This window comes from Hipposideros armiger, unplaced genomic scaffold (genome assembly GCF_001890085.2).
Source record: "Hipposideros armiger isolate ML-2016 unplaced genomic scaffold, ASM189008v1 scaffold_23, whole genome shotgun sequence".
Taxonomy (NCBI): Eukaryota; Metazoa; Chordata; class Mammalia; order Chiroptera; family Hipposideridae; genus Hipposideros; species Hipposideros armiger.
Window position 1 is genome coordinate 1,303,518 of NW_017731373.1, and position 15,766 is coordinate 1,319,283.

General features: G+C 39.1%; 1 protein-coding gene across 2 annotated transcripts in view; it reads right to left on the reverse strand.

Moving 5' to 3' along the window:
- Positions 1 to 15,766, reverse strand: part of HECW2 (HECT, C2 and WW domain containing E3 ubiquitin protein ligase 2) — a 360,649-nt gene that overhangs the window by 330,757 nt on the left and 14,126 nt on the right. The window contains exon 1 of one of the 2 annotated variants that reach the window (XM_019635677.1): positions 15,634 to 15,760. The exons of the other annotated variant lie outside the window; for it this stretch is intronic. The gene's annotated coding sequence lies outside the window, so the exon portion shown is untranslated. Of the gene's footprint in view, positions 1 to 15,633; positions 15,761 to 15,766 lie in introns of those variants that run through there. 2 annotated transcript variants of the gene reach the window in all.

The window sequence follows — 15,766 nt, forward strand, 5'->3', positions numbered from 1 at the left end:
CTTACGTGTTTACCTACATTAAAACCATTCTAAGAAATAGTGTGAAATGTATTCATTGAAAATACTTAAAAAAAATAAGTTAAAACAAAAAACATAGATTATGTTTTTATAATATCTGTGGTCTTCATGTATTTAGTTCAGTGCCTTTTACTGCTTTAAATAGTACAATTTTCCTCAAGTAAAAGAAGCATCTAAGCATTAAAAAACAAAAAATAAGCAAGTTACTCATCATTAGAAAAGTATCTTCATGTTAATAGCTAATAATTATTGAGCATATTTTATATGCCAGAAACTGAATAAATAATTTATTACATATTACCTCACCTAACCCTCCAGACAACCCCCTGAGGTAGAGACTACTATTACTATCATTTTAGAGATAAGGAAACTAAGATTCAGAGAAGTAACTTGTAGATTGCCAGGCATTGCCCAAAATCTACTCTCCCCTTCTTCTCTTTTTTTTTATTTTATTTTATTTGTTTCAGGTGTACAAAACAATGTAATAGTTATACATTTCACCCCTCACAAAGTGATAACCCCCCTCCCCCAATCTATTGACCCTCTGATGTCATATATATCAATTACACTTCCATTGACTCTATTCCCTATACTATACTCCCTATCCTGTGACAGAATGGCTATCATCAATAAATCATCAAACAAGCACTGGCAAGGTTGTGGAGAAAAAGGAACCCTGGTGCACTGTTGGTGGGACTGCAGACTGGAGCAGCCATTATGGAAATCAGTATGGAGGTGTCTCAAAAAACTGGAAATGGAACTACCTTATGACCCAGCAATTCCACTCTTAGGTATCTGTCCAGAGAAACCCAAGACGCTAATTCGAAAAAATATATGCCTATGCTTATTGCAGCGCTATTCACAATAGCCAAGACTTGGAAACAACCGAAATGCCCATCAGTAGATGACTGGATTAAAAAACTGTGGTACATTTACACAATGGAGTATTACTCCGCTATAAAGAAAAAGGAAATAGTACCATTTGCAACGATATGGATGGACCTAGAGAACATTATGCTAAGTGAATAAGTCAGTCGGAGAAAGAAAAATTCCATATGATCTCACTTATATGTGGAATCTAAAAAACTGAATAAATGAGCACAGTAAACAGAAATAGTCTCAGATATATAGAGGGAGAAGGGGAAGGGATTAGAAAGCATAAATCTCCCCTCCTTTTCTAATAACAGTGTTTTAGCTGGACATATGACCATCCATGCAGCTCTGGAGTGGTCATGGACTAATTCTCAGCAATGATTCTTAAGTTCTCACGAATGAGTGAAAGTGATATATGCGCTCCATGTCACAGGCGTGTCTCAGTCTGTGGGACTGAGGCAACTTTAACCATGCAGGTGATGACAGCACCTTAGGGGATGGCATAGCAACAACAAAAAAAAGAAATGAGCACTGCTCAATGAGATTATCCATCCTGGACTACCTGTCTACTTGTTAAATAATAGAAAATAGAGATACACGTATACACATTGGTCTTTGTCCCAGTTCCTGACACAGGACTCCTGAAACCCTTGTAATTTCCTAGGTGACAGGAGTGTCTTTTGTTCTAATGAGGTGACGCTGGGTGGTCTCCTGAATGGCTCCTAGATAAGGGTTGGTCACCAGGAAGAACAAGCCACGATTAGGAGCTTGGAATTTTCAGTACCCCCTTTCTCTTAAAAAATAAAAGGGCTGAAACGGAGTTGATGATCTATCACGCCTACGTGACGAAGCCTCCATAAAAATCCCAATAGTATGGGGTTTGGAGAGCTTCCGGGGGGAGGGGGGGGTGAACACATCCACATACTGGGAGGGTGACTCACCCCAGCTCCACAGGGACAGAAGCTCCTGCACTCAGGATCCTCCCAGGCCTTGTCCTATGTATCTCTTCATCTTACTGTTTATCTGCATCCTTAATCATATCCTTTTATACACTGGTAAATGTACGTAAATATTTCCCTGAGTTCCGCAGGCCACTTAGGAAATTAATCTAATCCTAAGGGGAGGAGGTAGTGGGACCCTCTGATTTGTAGCCAAGTCAGACAAACGTGGGTAACCTGGGGACCTACTTTCGATTGGCATTTGAAGTGGGAGGCAGTGTTGTGAGACTGAGCCCTTAACCTGTGGGATCTGACAGTATTTCCAGGTAGTGTCAGAATTAAGATAAATTGTAGGACACCCAGCTGGTGTCCCAGAGAACTGCATGGTGGGGGAAAACCTCTGACATTTGGAGACTGGAAGTGTCAGAAGTGAAGTGTTCTGTGTGAATGTAGAGGAGACACACAGGAGGAAAAGACCAAAGTTTTTCCAAAACACTACTCCAGGTAAAAATAAGAAAAATATTGGTGAAATAAGACAGAAATAAGCTCCTATTTTTAGGGACACTGTGCTTTGGCAAAGTGTCTATTACACCAGCTTGGCTCATGCCCAAACAATCATAAAATTGGTAACAAAAGTGGGGTACTGATGTTACATAAATATAAATGGCTTAGCAATTGGGTGCTAGGTAACAAGAAAGAAGATCTTGCTAACGTCTTATGGAAAATGGTCATGAATCGGTGACCCTTGTTTGTCACAGTAAAATAGTTGGTAAATCTGTCACCTGAGACAACTTGTGAGGCAGTCGGACAACATGCTATAAGTAGATGAAAATGCAGAATGGGATATTTCTGTAATTCCAGGTGTTCAACCAGAATTAATTATCTAACATTGATACAAGCTATTATCATAAAGAAATTCTAGAACTAATTACATTCTGTAGTAAAAGTCAGAGGCTTCCTTACCTTATACAATAAAAATATCAGTAGTAACATGCCTGAATAAGTCTGTTTCTAGATTAATTTAATCTCTTCCTCAATGAGAATTAAACAGAAAGCATTATTAAATAAAACTTCTTTACATTTTGGAAACTGAAAAATGGAATATTTTATTTCCTCCAAAATTTGTTGGAGGAAAACAAATTTTTAATCTTATATACCACAGTTATCCTGTAAATCTTGTTTCATTTTAATATCCCACATATCTTAGAAACAGAACAATTAATAAAATGCATCATTTCAAACATCCTTTAGAAATGTTTATTTGTTTTAATTAGAAATTTTGCGTATTTTTTTCATTTGTTTTCTCTCTTTCCTATTATCGGTTCAATTCTAAATTTAGCTAAGGATTTGTTACCACTTCATTCAAGGTCAAGATGTGTGGTTCTTTTAAAAATTGGGAAGTAGGGCCGGCCGAGTGGCTCAGTTGGTTAAGAGCTCGCTCAAGAATTTGAGCTCTGAGCAACAGCAGTTCGAGTGCAGCCCGAGCCGAGCAGCCGCCGAGCAGCCGCTGAGCTGCCAACAGGTAGCAGGATGGCTCAGCTAAAAACAAAAACAAAACAAAAATTGGGAAGTCATTATAGTCCTCACATATATATCTAAATAAAAATTCTCTATGTTATGGTAGTTATTTTTGTATTACTATTACATGAACCTTTAGTTCCTAAAAGCATCTCAGACAGTGCTGCCAAAACAAAAACTCACAGTAATTTCAGTCACTCCCATATACTGCAAAACGAATACACTAGAAAATATATATTTAACACAAGACAAGGCAGTAATGGAAGAACTGAGGAATAAAAAAGACACAAGACACATAGAAAACCAATAGCAAAAAGGCAGATATGCATCCTAGCTGATTATCAGTAATCAAATCAAACATAAATAAACTAAACACTCCAGTCTAACACTCCAGTTAAAACCTCTAATCAAAAGGCAGAGATTATCAGAATACATTTTTTAAATGATCCAATTCTATGCTGTCTAAAAGAGACACTTTAGATTCAGAGACACCAATAGGGTAAAAGTAAAAGGATATAGAGATATGCTATGCAAACCGTAACCAAAAAAGAATTGGAATGGAATTACTAATATCAGACTAAAATAGACTTTAAGATAAAAATTGTTACTAGAGAGAAGAAAATAGTTTTCTAACAACAAAAAACAGTAACTCAAAAGGAAGACATAATGATTACAAACATATGTGTACCTAACGACAAGTTTGCAAACTACGTGAGTAAAAACTAACAGAGTTGAAGGGAGAAATAGGCAATTTAACAACAACAATTGGAGATGTCCATACTCTAATTCCCATAGTGAATAAAACAATTAGATCAACAATGACAACTATGACACCAAAAGCACAAAAATGAAAATATATACATAATTGAACTTCATCAGAATTACAAACTTTTGTGCTTCAAATGATACTATCAAAAAAGTGAAAAGACAATCCACAGACTTGGAAAAATATTTTCAACTCACATAGCCCATAAAGGTCTAGTATACAGGATATAAAAATAATTTGTACAATACAAAAAAAAATAGATACGTATTTTTAAATTAGCAAAGGATTTAAATAGCCATTTCTCCAAAGAATATATACAAATGGCCGATAAGCACACAAAAAGACACTCAACATTATTAGTCATTAGGTAAAAGTAAATCAAAACCATAATGAAATACCACTTCACGCCCACTGAGATGGCTGAAATCAAAAAGAACAAACAATAACAAGTGTTAGCAAGGATATGAGGAAATTGGGATGCTCATACATTGCTGATTGAAATTTAAAATGGTTGCATTCACTTTGGATAACTGTTTGATGGATCCTCAAAATGATAAAGGTAGAAATACCATGTGACCCAGCAATTCCACTCCTAGGTGTATGTATGCCCAAGAGAAATTAATACATATATCGACACAAAACCTTTTTACACAAATGCTTATAGCGGAATTATTCATAATAGTCAGAAAGTGAGAACATCTCAAATGTTCATCAACTGATGACCAGATAAACAAAATGTGGTATTGATATATCATACAATTTTATTTGGCTAGAAAAAAGAGTGAAGTGCTAATTCATGCAACAACATGGATCAACCTTGGAAACATTATGGTAAGTGAAACAGGCTAGTCACAAAAGACTCCATATTATGTAATTCCACTTATATAAAATGTCTAGAATAGGCAAATCTATAGATAGAAAGTAGAGTAACGGATACCAGGGTCTGGGGGTAGGGGAACAGGGGAGTGACTGCTAATGGGTACTGAGTTTGTTTGGGGGGTGATGAAAAGGTTCTGCAATTACATAGTGGTGATGGTTGCACAACTTTGTAAATATATTAAAACCCACTGAATTTTATACTTTAAAATGGTGAATTTCGTGGTATGTGAATCTTTCAATAAAGCTGTTATTTTTTTTTTAAATCAGTAAGGAAAATGACACCTCCAGAATGACTTACCAAAAGAGAAAATAAATTTTGTTTTATAATCACTTCAGGTCAACAAACATTCACTGACTCAGACTGTGCTAGGTACTGGGGATGCAAAGACAAATAATAAATAGTCCTGACCCTTGAAGAATTTCATTTTTAACAAGAAATGTAATCAATAATAAATGTTTGGAAAGAATTTTGATTCTTTTCTTTAGTTTCGCTCTGAAAATATATAAAATGCTAATTTTAAGATAACAAACTTTAACTGAAAACCCAATTTCCATCAAACTTTATTAGCAGCCACCCAAATTCAACATCCAGGTGTAAATATAAATTAACTCAAATTCTATGTCAGTCACACTTATCTCCCAGCACAAGGTCCAGGCTGCGGTCTAGCCGCCTGGCCCTGACTGCTCAGTTGCAGTGTGTATGTTCCTAGCTTGGGGGTGTCAAGTAATTTCCATGTCTCCATTTCCTCACCATCATCCCACCCCCACGCTTACTTCCCTTTCAGATATTACTGGGCCTAAGTTGTATTCCTTTAGGCACAGCTTTCCTTCAAATGCTGTTAATTACTGAGGTTCTTCAGATATATAGTATTTTAAGTCAGGTCATCAAAGAAAATGTAGCTCCCTTATTGTACGTCTTCTTATTTCTTTTACTTAGTAAAAACCCAAAATGGTCCCTACCGGGTCCAAAACACCTCTACCTGTGTTTGGTGCCCTGCACTGAAAAAGCCGTGTAGTCACCCCACCTTATGTTTTGTTGCTCCCGCAACAGGGGCTGCAAAACAGATGCAGGCTACATAGGAATTTTGCTTGGCCTGAGCTGTACTAAAAACATTTTAATTACCAACATATTACACTCAAGAGATGTTTTACATACAAACTACATTCTAGCTTCATTGAAAAATCTGAAGATTTGGCCATGCTGGACCAAATCCCCATGTGACAACAGCTGAATGAGCTGAGTGGTGACACTTTTGCGCCCTCTGATAAAGAATGCCTCTCCGGATTGGGGGGGGGGGTGTCACTTCAAGGGATAAAAAGTATAACTATTGCACTGTGTTGTACAGCTGAAACTAACTTTTAAAAATGTGTATTTCACAATAAAAATAATAAAAAAAAGAAAATTTTAAAAAAAAAAGAATGCCTCTCCGTGATCCTCGCCACTTCGCCACTTCACAAGGTTTCCCTGCACATCCAGCTGCTTTCATTTGTGACCCACTGCCTCTGGAGACTAGTCCAAGTCCCGAGAGTTAGAAGTTGTTTCCAATCCTAAAGGGCGACCGCCTGCCTTACCTTTGGTTTTAGGATAAATGTCCATGTCCTCGGCCTTTGCCAAGCTCTCCTAGTTTCTCACTCCAGCAACTGCTTCCCCTTTCTACAATCACCATCTTGTCTAACATCTAAGTATCAACCCACTTACTAAATTACTCTAGGGCACTCCCACACAAGCAGCTTCCGGCCTGGCGAGCTCCTCCAGGAGGCAGTGTCATTCCAGGCCACAGGGCAGAAAGCACTGAGCAGCTAGCTCATCCATAGACGGACGATGGAACCTTCATTTCCACACTTACTTCTCTTTGGAGAGAAATGCTCCTCCTAAATTCCTAAATTTTGAGTTAAAACAATGATTCTCCAGCTTTACTGTTTACACGACACGTCTGGGGAGTTTGTTAAAATGCAGGTCTGGCGTGGGGACTGAGATTTTAAATTTCTAACAAGCCTCCAGGTGACACAGATGCCTCTGGTCTGTGGTCTACACTTTGACTAGAAGGAGCTAGAAGACTCAGAAAAGAAGAAGCAGGCTTCTGAGATGAGAATTATCTGAATGAATTAAACCTCTACGACCTGACTTCCTGCCATTTTAAAACTATAAAAATGTGAATCTTTTAGCATCTGTGCCCAACTTAATATCTGACTTATATAAATAACAGCCTTTCATAATGGTCCATGAGAAAGAAATAGATGGTTCCCTTCAACTGTTAGGCATTGATTACTGTATATTCACTCCATGATCAATACTGGGCATTACACAGAGGGTTTGGCCAAGTTTCCATATATTCAGGGTGCTTAAAATCCAGTTGGCAAAAAGACTAACAGGAAACAAAATAACCGGTGAATCACCTAAAGCAGCAGGTGAGTGATTCCCAAGGGGGTGGCATATCAGCATCTGTGGTGGGACCCAGAGGAGGTGTCAAATCGAACACACTTCCCCCCCTGACTCCCCCCCACACACCCCATTATGATACTCACTCTACCCCCACTCACTGTCAATCACTGATAAAGAAAGCTGTATTTACTTTGAGGAATGCCATATTCTTCAGAAGAGTAAGATGGGGAAGAGATGTTGAAAACTACTGTTTTTAAATTGTATACAGAAAGGCAATGGAGATATGGCACCTGGAGGAGTAAGTAGTGGAACTGGTGGGCATTCCAAGTGAGAAGTACTTCCTAGGAAGTGATAAAAGTACTGAGGCAGAAATGAGTCCGGGGTATTTAAGGGATGGAAAGGAGACCTACCTAATTAAAGTAAACCAGAGGGCGCCACCGGCCACCACTTCATTCTGAGTTTAGCAAGCATAGAAACAATCTCCTAAGAACTCAATAACCACCTGTTAAGAACATTAGAGAGAGGGTTTTTCACATAAAGGCTGAACTAGTTTGCCTCTCAGGTCCCTTCCAATTTTTCTTCAGCTGCAGAACAAAATCTGAATTTTCCTCTAACATGTAATTCTAACTTGAGTCACTCGCCTTGCCTGCTGTGTACCATGGGAAATTAGAAAAGAGAATATGGATATGTTGAAGAAAAAGACAGCCTAAATCACGCATCCAGTCAATTTCTACTGCTGCTCAGCATCCCCAGTTCTTTGAGACTGTTCCCATAGGTTTATTTCCAACTCCGTCATCAATCATCTTTGTAACTCTTCTCTGAACTCTGTCCAAGCTATCCACATCCCTCTCATATAGGCAAGCGATGAATGACACTTTAGGTCTTCCCCGACTACTCTGTCTAAAGGAAGTCTCAGTTACGCTCCATTCTCTATCCAAGTCCCCGTCTACAGAGCACCTATCACACTCTCAACTATGTTTTTTTCATTTTTTACTTACGAAATATTTCAAAAATGTACTCAGAAGTTCATATAGTTCAGAAGTTAATATGAGACAATATACCACCACCCAGATTTAACAAATGTAAACATTTTTGCCACATTTGCTTTGCAATTATATATGTATTTGTTTATCATGTCCTTGTTGCTTGTTTCCTACTAGATTCTCTGTTTAATCTGGGCAAGGCCATGTCTAATTATTAATTTCTTTTATACCTATCACTTAGCATAGAGCTGGCACATACATAGGCTCTCAATGTTTGTTCCATAAATAATGCATGAATGGCTTCTGTCCTAGAATTATATAATGGCCATCACTATAGAAGAGTTATTAGACCAAAGACAATGACTCCATCTTTATTTAAGTTCAAAAAAAAAAAAGAAAGAAAAGGAAATGGATCTTTACTGAAGAATGAGGGTTCAAATTTAAATGTGTTTTATATCTGGATATAAACATTAGAGTGAGTTAGCTGAGCAAGGAACAGAACTTCCCTTCCCCAGAGGTCCTGGATAGTACACACATCTGCCTAAATACCTGGGAATATAGGAGATGAGCTCTCTATGTCTCTTCTAGTTTAAAGATGCCAACTCAATGGCTTAAAGGAAGAATGGAAAAGGAAGAAGGAAGGAAGGAAGGAAGGAAGGAAGGAAGGAAGGAAGGAAGGAAGGAAGGAAGGAAGGGGAGAGGAAGGGGGAAAGGGAGGGAGACAGGAAGGCAGGCCTATGGGAAGCACTAGAGATTATTTATTTTTTTCTGGATTTGGTCAGGGCAATGCCCTGAAAACCTTTGAGTATCAAGTCCATTTATCTGAAATGAAGCCACACCTAAGGCAAAAGTATAAGAAAGGTCATGTCCAATAGTCAGACTTCTCCACCTCCTTCTACCTATATACCCCCTGCCACCCTGTATCTTAAAACAAAATCCTAAAAGCCTAGGTTCCTCCCACCATGGTTCTCTATATGCTTTCAAATACCAAGTATACACTTGTACCCTCTCTCCATCGAAATGATGGGGTCTAAGTTCTATTTCTTTATGCTCTTATTATTCCAGTGGGTCACTGAGATAATAGGCTCACTTAAAGGACTGTCCATTACTGTGAATATTACCTCCTTAACCCATTATGGTCAATGTGGACCTCTAACTCTCTAATGAAAAAAACTTAGTAGTAAGACTGTGGTCAAATGCTTTAACAATCTTTCCTTCCCTCCCTGTCCTTGACATGGTTCACTGTGGGCAGAGTATATTACTGAGGTATGTCACTTGGTATAAGAGAAATCCTTTCTAATCATTGTTGTGAAGAAACATTTCTCTTACTCCACAGATAAAACACTATATGAGTGCATTTCCCTATACAGCCAGCATATATCAGCATAGAGAAGTTTTATACTCCCTGCCTGTCACTTTACACAGCACGCTCATATACTCTGGGGCCACAATTTGATTGTATCCACTTTTCACTCTTTCTTTTAGTATTTCCTCAAGATCAGAAAGTACTACGTCCTCTCTGTGAATGGCGTAGCGTGTGGATTGGTTTCTAGGTACAACATTTCTTTACGAAGCCATCACCTTCTTATCTGAACATGCAACCAGTCAGTCCTGCCCTCTGAGCACTTTTCCAGTCTCCCAAATAATGGTTACCCAAAATAAAGCTCTCTTCCCTTATGGTTCGAGTTTTCAGTAATAAATGAACAAAGCATCACCAAGCACTCCTCCCGGAACAAATGCCAAGCGCTGATTCATTCTCTGCATGACAACGGTGGTTTCATCCAGCCGTAAAGTGAAATATCTGCTAGCATGCACTTGATAGTAATCGTTCTTTCACACTCTTACTCCACGGACATTATGCAATAGCCAACCGTGTCATTTGACAAAAGAATTCTGTCAATAACCTGGTTTCTCGCGAAGGACAGTGTTTGTCATTAACTTGCCAGCTGATTTTCCAAGTGTCTCTTCAGTAATACGATTCATTCCTATTTTTGCTACAAGGATTTTTTAATGATGCTGCTAGCGTTTTAGTTTCTTACCTACCTTTAGCAATATAATGCATTAATTTTGTAATGAAAAGCATTATTCTGTACTTGCCCTGGGAAACTTCAATAGTATAACAGAGAAGCCACTGTGCTTTGTTTGAAAATGACACCAAAACATCCATGGCTTCATGCCATTATTAGACAAAGTTTCATAACAGGCAATGACTGGGGATTAGGAGTGAATGGATGCTAAGCCCAATAACAAACAGTTTTAGATAGTCATCGTCAAACTTCCATTCGTACTTTTCAATTTCAGGTACTGTGTTAAAATCATCACGTCCACGAAGTCCCTTGTTTTTATACAGAGAGATTCTCATTTTATATTTGCAGTGAGATTCAGTTCTCTAAACTGTTTATGACATTCTGAACTGTAGCATTTACATTACTCTTTTCATCACTATTTTCACTCTTCAATGAACCACTAATCTATTTTTGTGAAATAAGGATACAATTTAAGACCAGCAACAATAACAACAAAAAATGTTATTTTAACAAATAAACAATAAGAAAATGAAATTTAAAAATATATTAACCAAGATAAAGTGCACCATATGAAATGTAAGCTATTTTAACCAGGGCAATTTTCATAACACAAACACAATTGTTAATATTATGAGTTTTAAGAACATAATGGGATTTCAGCTGAAATCATAATTATTCTCATATCTCAAGGTTCTACACACTCTGCCACTCCTACACCACCTTTCTGATCTCATTTCCAACTTGCCCCTGGCCACCCCACTTTATGGTGTTGGTCTTGCTAATCTTTGAATACATCCAAACACATTCTCACCTTCAGGCCTTAGCATTGGCTGTACCCTCTCCTGGAACACTCCCCCTAACCTCTCTCACCTCCTTGTAAGTCTTTGTTAAGGTAGGTCTCTTTCACCATGAGGGATACTCAGCCATATTTATCCTCTTCTACTCTCTCTTTCTTCCAAAGTATTTACCTCCTTCTAGCATGCTATAAAATTTACTTATTTATTTGGTTTATTATCTGTCTCCCATTTCTACCCCTCCACCCCCAATGGGATGAAAACTTCACCAGGGCTGGGATATTTGTTTTATTCATTGGTATATCCCCAGCACCTAGATGAGAGACTGACTCATGGAAGGTGCTCAATAAATAGCAGTGGAATTAATGAAATTTTTTCATTGCTTTTCCTTTCTAACTGCCAAACTGTCTGTGGAGCTTACTTGGAGAATTAAACAGAAAATGGGGAGCCGTCAAAGGCTTTTAAACAAGAGAATTATGCCAACAGATTGGTATTCGAACCACACAGGTGAGAAGATAATTTAAAATTTGGAAAGACTGAACATAGAGAGTTAGTTAAAAAGTCAATCCTTGAAAGAGATGATGAAGGCCACAATTTTCCAAATGACTTGGCCTTCTTAAGTGGATAATTTCAACCCTACAATACACATATCTATGGATATGTGGTCAATGTTTGTATAAACATATACACACATACACATATATGCATGCACACACATAAACATATATAATGAACAAATGTAGAAGAAGCTAAGGACATTTTTCTATCATATGGGTATTCTTCACATAAAGCTAATGACCTAGGTCATAGTTAAGACAAACATACTTTGTAGTGTTCCTGGGAGAGCCCCAGTTTATAGTTTTTAATCTGGTGCCCCTTTCAGTTAGTATCTCCTTTTACTCTCAAAAATGCCCTTGTCTAGACCAAAAAATTACATAGTCGCCCTACTTATAAAGAAGATACATACATTTCTTCTTTTCAGGCATGCTGACCAAGTTTTGGGGGATTTTAATAGAGTGGGTATGCAAAAGGTGACAGCCATACTTAATCCTAACACCTACTGACCACCACTGCAATTGGACTATTTCAAACAGGTGATTCTTTAGCAAAGGAGCATGGCAACTGTTGCAGAAGCCACACGCTTCCTATATCTAGCTTTGGAACAATCTCAAACCCCTACGTGAATTTTCACATGGTGAACAGGTTCACCAAGTTCTCCTCTGCAAGCCCTCTGTATGAAAAGCTGAGACCCAAACCCAAGGCTGGAGTCAGAAGAGAGGACAGAAAACAAAGGCTCTTCTATTATCCTCCGAGCCCAGAGAGCTTGGAAACTAGGAGAATGTGGAGTCAAGTCTTCACAACAACACTTGTGTTCTGAACTCTCAGTAAATATCCAAGAATTGAACCAAACATTAGATCTTGAAACTTGCATTCATATCTGTTTGAGCCATACATCCATCAGGTCTTGCAAACAGGTTTTATTTGCAGCTGTTCTCCCGAGTCACAGGAGTTGTCCCAATATGTGTCAGCCCTAAGTAAATGGGCAAGTGTTAATTCTCATCGTTCTTGAAGACAATAATAACATAGGCTTAGAGCCTTAGACACTTAACAACTTAAGGACTATTTTATTTCCTATATGTGTAAATAGGCAAGCAATTACCTTATTCTTCTATCTTCCTTGCTATTTTTTTCCATATGCATATTTTGGTTGTTTTGGTTTTTTTTCACTTTTCTTAGGTTTGTGTTTAACAAGTAAAAGACTGAAATAAAGCTAGACTTAAAATCTGAGGTCAAGAGAGGGAGGTAAAGTAAGTAGTCAAGATTTTTTAATATATAGGATGACTATATAATTTATCATCCAAACCAGGATATTTTTAAATGTGAAAGGGGATGTATTTCATAATTTGATAAACTACATTGACAGGAATAAACTGAGGCTATTGCAGGCAAACCAGGAGGATGGTCACCCTTCTAATCCCTCATTCATATCCCCATACAAAAGACATCCTGTGTGTAAAGAAGCAACCTCTCCCTCTGTTAGGTCAACCAAGCTTCAAGTACAGCCCTCTCTCTTTCATGCCAGGCCTGTCTTTTCACAATGGAGCTGGAAATTCCCTATACAACACACCATGCAAAACTGGTTCCATTTGTACCCAAGAAAGCAGGCAGTAACACCCTAGAATTTGGATCCAGGCCAGGGCCACGGCAAGCCCCAGGCCTGGAACCTCAGGTTTCTCTTAAAGGGACACTTCACAAGAGAGACAGGAGCCTGGTGAGATACCAGCCACTGATTCAACAAGTATTTTGAATGTTAGATTCTTTCACTGAAGCCAGGGCACACGCTGAACCTGGACAGAGCCCAAAAGCCACCTCTCCTGCAAAACACATTCATCCAGAAGAAAGACTATGTTATAGCATCTGTCCTCAAATACAGGTAACAACATTTGTTTCTTGGCTTTTTGCTGAGATCAGTGGTGCAAAAGTCTTTAAAAGAGTAAGAAAATTTGGTTTTCTCCATAGATCACATTGCCCGAGTTCAACAGAGTCAATGCTTACTTTTATTCCAAACCTCCTGTTCAGAGAGGTCAAGCATTCCTCATGCTCTTCATTAAATTTAGTCCTGTGGCTGCTAAATGTTAGTTTACTGGGATATATTCCCTCACATTCATGAAGAGGGAAGTCCAATTTTGTAGTCTAACTGCAATCTACAGCACATAAAGAATTTACAACGATGGTAAGAGCAGAAAAGCTCCAGCTTATTTATCTCAAAAGTTCAGAATGACTTTGACTGCTTCACAGACTCCACAGTCATTCATAAAGATTCAGTGCTGTGACAGAGGCAAAGGCAAAGCTATCCAGAGCTGAGAGTCAGGGGGCAAATGCTGGGAGTTAGGGAACCACCTGTCATGGAGACGGTGGAAGAAACTCTGTTTTAATTCATGCAGATTAGACTAAAGTCCTTCCAGCTAGGAGATGAGTCCAAGGAGCCATTTGTTGAAACGAGCAAGAGCTAAGTGTTGACTGTTTTCCTCCCATAAGTGGTACGAAATCTCAAATTCAAAGACATTTTTTTGTTAATGTAACTGTTTAAACTGTGTCACATAACCACAAATGAGGCCAAAATGTGCCAAAGAAATAATCAAAACAAATAGCTTAACAATGACCTTTGAAACGTACAAAGAAAGAAATTTACTGGTTAGATTCCTGGATGGTAAGGTTATAGAAGGAGAGATCAAAATTATGTTTTGCCCACCCTCCACCCCACCTCCAACCGTGAAGTGGATAATTTCTGAGGAATACAATGACCTTTTATGCTGGGCTTCTCTTGTCTGCTAAGGATGCCATCTGTCTCCCACACTATATAAACAATCTCTGCAGGAATCTTCTGATGACCAAACAGATTAGCAACCTCCAGATTTTCACACCATTAATAATATCCCCATCCAGATTAGGCCTCTTGCTTCAAAACTCCAGAGATAAACCTAATAACTGATCCCTCTTTGTTTGTAGGTAATGTGCGTGTAATTTTAAAGATAACCTCTCAGAACACACAGCCATCTGTTGGGAAAGGGGAGGGGATGGAGGTTGGAGGAAGCTCTCTAAGCAACGAAGAAATGAGCCCTTGAGGGAATAGGTGAAATAGTAAACTGAAAAATCATACTTGTAAGACAAATACATGAAATTTCACCAGGTCTAAAAAAAGACTCCACTATTTACGTTAAAATCATTTCCTTCTAAATGACAAAGTATAGAAAACTATTCATGAAAAGACACGTTTCACACTTTAACAATGGTACGTACAATGAGAAATCAAAGTTTGCTTGACTCTAGGACAGTGAAAGCAGAAACATACCAGAAAGCCTATAAAGCCTCTCGCAAGTTTACCTAGTCCTCCTCTATCTAGGACGATCGCTGAGACTTGCCTTCTGGAAGATGAGTATCTATTTAATCCCTTGTAACTCTGTGAGCTCTCTGTATTGTCTCCAAAGACTTCCAACTCTAAAAGAAATAAACGTGCTTGCAAAGATGTTCCTAAAATTCATCATCATCATCATCATCATCATCATCATCATCATCATCAAGGAAAAACACCTGAGCAGTGCTAACAGAGAAAAGGACGAGGCACCGAAGAGCCAGCTCTGCAGCTGCACGTCCTCGCAGAAGTCGACGTCTAAATCTGCAGCCCCAGTTTCCTCCAGGCCTCAAGCCCCAGCAGAGGATGTTCACAACACACTCCAAATCAAAAAGGAAATGATGCTCAGGTGGCCCCAAAAGTCTCAGCTCCCCAGGATAAGCAAACCGTGGGGCACGTCCGGGCGTCTTCCACTCCCGTTTTAGGGCAGCGGAAGTCAAAATGTCAAATGAATGACCGCGCCGGAGCGCGAGGGAGGAAAACAAAGCCACCTCTGGCTGTCTGGTACCTACGGCGCGAGGGGCGCCGGGCGCGCACTCACCTGGGGCTCTGCAGACAGGAGCGGGGCCGCGGGACTGGAGGGCGCCCCTGCAGTCGACCGGACCCGCGGCCCCGGTGCCCTCTGGCCGGTCCGCGCGCGCCGCGGGGAAAGCTGGCGGCCAGGGGCGCCCTGC